Below are 4,406 nucleotides of genomic sequence, written 5' to 3' on the forward strand. Positions count from 1 at the left end.
CGTAAGGAAAGTAGCGATAACCGCGGTTAGCGCTACTTTTCTTATCGCTATGCTTGTTAGCATGCCGATTGATAATTGGAGAAATGTCGGTTAGCGACATTTCTCCAATTATTTTCGGAAGGAATGTCCACTTTGCATCTCATTAGCGATGCAAAGCTGGGTGTTGTTGTAAGGGGCGCTAACTGAGCGAAACACACGATAGCGTGTCTTTGCTGATAAGGCGATGAAATTATCGCCGCTTTTCGCCTGAAAACGGACGCAAAAGCGGCGATAATTTCATAGTGCCGCCTTGATATGCGCCTTAAGCCGGAAGGTTGGTTATCAGAGCAGACGAAAACAAGGAGCGAAGGGAAAGTGGCATGGAGGGTAAGAAATTATGATGAAAGCCCATTAGAACCAAACACTTGGAATAAATATGGCCTTACTACAACAGTTCTAGAGCTTGACACTAAGCTTCAGCAAAGATTACAAAAAGCGTTTGTACCCTTTGCACATTGCCTTAAGCACAACGAAATATGAGCCATTAGGATAGCAAAATTAAATTAAATGAGATAACTCATTATAAAAGCTGAGGAAATAACTAAGTTCAGAAATAAACGCATAACGGTTTGCATGAAGCAAATTACCGTTCTTAAGCTACATATGTTGGGGTAATAGCAGGGCTCCAAAAATTCACTCGACCGTTTGCATTTGCGAGTCAGATTAATTCAGGATAAGATATTTTTAGGTCCTACTTGCCCTTACTGGCGAGTAGGAATACAAACTGACACTTGACCTCTGCCTCTGAAAACAGGGGAAATGTGACAAGATAGCAAGATTTAAAGGCATCTTTATTGCTCACAAAGTAAATGAGCAATAAAAATGCTTTTAAATCTTGTTAACATGTCACATTTGCTCAGCTTTCAGATTAGAGATCAAGTGCTTTTCAGTTGGGTCGAGGAGATTTTGTAGGTTACTAGACATGCAGGTCTAGTACATTATTTATGATTTTTCGAGCCCTGGGTAATAGTATTTTTAGGTCTCGCTGAGCCCAGTACATGCGCTGGCTCAGAGAGACATTTTGCATGTGAGGTTTTTTAAGTGCTGCTGGCTGGCCTAGCGCTTGCGTGCACGTGAGCGTGCACGCAAGCATCCGCCATGCTCTAGGCCAGCCAGCAGCACTCATGAACGCCTTTCTGCGTCATCGCGATCACTTTCGCTTTCACAGCGATCGTGATCGCGATGACTTTTGTTGCCAATGCTTGTTCTACACGCTGTAGCGCCACCCCCTACTGGAACCTATCAATTAGTGCACCAATAGATTTTTTATGTTGCGGTTTCCTTTTACAAGGGTGGCGTTCTAGTTGTTTCAACACTTTACTTACTATTTAAAGGCACTTCGGTTCAACCCTCTGTCCACATCCGGAACAGAGATGAACTAGTGCCAGCTCACACGCTGAAGGGATGTCCGTATTTCTACCCCGCACTTCTATTTTCATCCCACTTATTCAGCCATTCGCTGTGCCACTTTACGGATTAGCAAATTTAAGCTCTTTTACTTTTGCAGGTTAAGGTTGATGGCACACCCCCCTGACAATTGCTCCTCAATGCTGCACTCTAGGATCTCTTGTCTCCCGGTAAGATGCACTTTTCGCATCTTTCTAATTTTGTTTGGTGTTTTCACACGCTGCTAAAGTCTTACGTGTATTCAAGCCGCTCGCCCTGTCTTAAAATACATGGACGAGTAATTCCAAGCTTTCTGTACTATTATAGGTATCTTTTGACGGCGCACCCGCCGATCAACCTTTTCACAGGCGCTACTGTTTGCCCATAATGTAGTTGCAGTCTAGTGCTCGTGTAATCTCTCGTCCCTGGGGAGAGGATGTGGTCCGTCGGCTAGACTGCCGACTTTGGTCCTGGAAACCAGGGTTCGAACCTTGGGGTCGCGTCCACATCCTATATAAATATGCAATTAAAAAAAGTGTCTGTTTTATTAACCACAAGATTGATAAGGACTTTCTGTTCTTCTATTTCCCAACCCAGACCAGCCGGGTCGGAATTATCACCGGCGAGGCGGTGAGAAGCTACACTTTTTCCTTTTTAGGTCGAGGACTACCGGTCTGCCGAAGGCAGAACCGGAAGTCGGAGATTTAATGTTTCCTAGAGTGGCTATTTAGCCCGCCTCTCTTTTTGCTTCTCCTCCATTGGCTGGCTTCCTAAACGGAGGCCAGCCATTGGAGGAGAGAGCCGTCCCTCCAAATAGGCTCCGTCTTTTTCAGATTCGGGGGCGTGTTCCTTGCTGTTCTTTCCACTTTTTAGCCACGCCCTTTTAGAACAGCAGGAACACGCCCCGAATCCGAAAAAGTTTGGAAGCTCCCATCCGCCATTTTTTATCTATCGTCTGGCCGTGAGGATCTTCTTGCTGTTGCTCTGGCGCGCTGCCCGCCTGCGTCCTCCTCGCTGCCCTGCACACCGGGTTTTCACGCTGTGCTTGTTTTTCCTCCTTTGTGCGTTTTCACTATTGTGCGAGCCATCCGATAGACCCTAACGGCTCGAATTACGAACTTCGTAAGGATCACGCACTTTGCTTGTGACAGAGGAATGAAGCCATTGTCTTGGAGACGCTCCGAGGTTTTTGTGAACCTTCTGTAACTGATGTTATCAGCAGGGCCCTAGGACGAGTTTCGAAGCTTCCATCCACCATATGTTTAATATGCACGCGCCACTTTTCACGGTGTTGCCTACCCCACCACCACCGCCCCTTGCTCCTTGTTTGATTTGTTTGATAAGCCAGGCATGTTCCAGCAACCGGGATTCCATTCAGCCCCTTCACTGCTAGAGAGAGGGGCTGCCCAGCAGGATGTCAGCGTCGAGCCGAGAGGTGCGTTTGAAACCGAAAGGGCTGCTCCGCTCCTTCTCCGTGCAGCTTCACCAGGAGCCTAGTGTCCCGAAGACTGGAGGAGCCCCCGGCCTGTGCCAGCCTCGCCTCTTCGACCCCAGATAACGCTCGCGGCTGTGTATGCCTCCCGCGTGCATTGTTGTTAGCTGATCGCAAGAGCGTGGCACAGGCTTTGCTAACATTGACTAATGATGCTGGTTTAAAATGGTGACTGGTCCACTACACATAAGGAGCCTCGCAGCTCGCTCTGCAGATTTTTTGTTTATTTTCTTTGTTAAATTTTTTAAATACCGGAAACTCAACCCGAAGATATTGCAGCGCTTTGGCTAAACAAACACCGTCAAACCGGAGGCTGCCGTGCTAGTTATGCTTTCATTATTGTGTCTCTTTCCCTGCTCCTCTACCCACTCTCTCTGCTCTCACTCTCCCCTCCCTTCTACCTCTCCCACATAGTCACCGGGCTCCTGCTTCCACATCGGGTACTAACCTGCACGTATTTCAATTGAGGTTATCAGTGCTATTGTGTGACAGCCAACAGTACTGAAACTCGTTTGTGCAGGATGGAGTTTCACGTTGTCGGGCAATTGTAATGTCTATGGTCATGCGAGTGGCCCGTGGTTTTACATTAAGCAAGGTGCATGAATACAGATAATGCTCAAAACGCCGGCATACAAACACAGGCAGTAAAAGGTTTAACTGCGTTTAGCTTTAAAATGTGACTTGCGCTGTTTTTTGTCTCTGTTTTTGCTTTGATTGAAATTGCTGAGACTAAAGCATCGATGCCCCATTGAGTTGTAAGATTAGAGATGATTTTATGTGCAGGGGCAGGAGATACTCTTTTATGCTTGATAGTAAAACAATTCGGGGGGCATCATTAAAACCTAGACTGGTGTTAAAGAAATATGCATGCCCCCTTTTTTTGGGAGTGGGGGCAGGCTAAACTAATTGCCTATCGTCTACTACACATTACGAGGCACTGAAGTGCATGCCCTGCGGGTTGTACGCTACTTCTTGGAAGCCTTATATTAGTGACTGAACACGTGTGAAGTTTGTTGGTGGTAATTTAGTTTACATTCTGAACCATTCCTATGTAATTAAGCAAAAGACCTCATTTCTGTTTTAAGTGTAAGTGCAATATTTAAAATAAAGCTACGCCCTTATTTACGTTAATTTAACTTCATATTATACAAACATGCCACTTTATAAACATGTCACTGTTATTTTTGCAATCATTTTTGTAGTTTAATGATGGACTGACATGCTTGCACAAGGAAATATTGTGAACTAGCTGTTTAACCTCTTCCCCAAATGATGTCCACAACCCGCCGAATTGGCCCATCTGTGAGATTGCAGTCCATGCTACGGGCAGACACTTTAACAGACAGACAGACCCCTGCAGATCAAGCCTCTGAGAAGCAGGCTGTCCTGTTTGGGATTGCAATATTCAGAACTATAGCCACTGTTGAAATTTTGCTAAGGATTCATAACAGTTTTGTCTCCCAGCCTGCTGTCAGACAATTTATGTGAG

This window comes from Triturus cristatus, chromosome 5_1 (genome assembly GCF_964204655.1).
Source record: "Triturus cristatus chromosome 5_1, aTriCri1.1, whole genome shotgun sequence".
In the NCBI taxonomy this organism is placed as follows: Eukaryota; Metazoa; Chordata; class Amphibia; order Caudata; family Salamandridae; genus Triturus; species Triturus cristatus.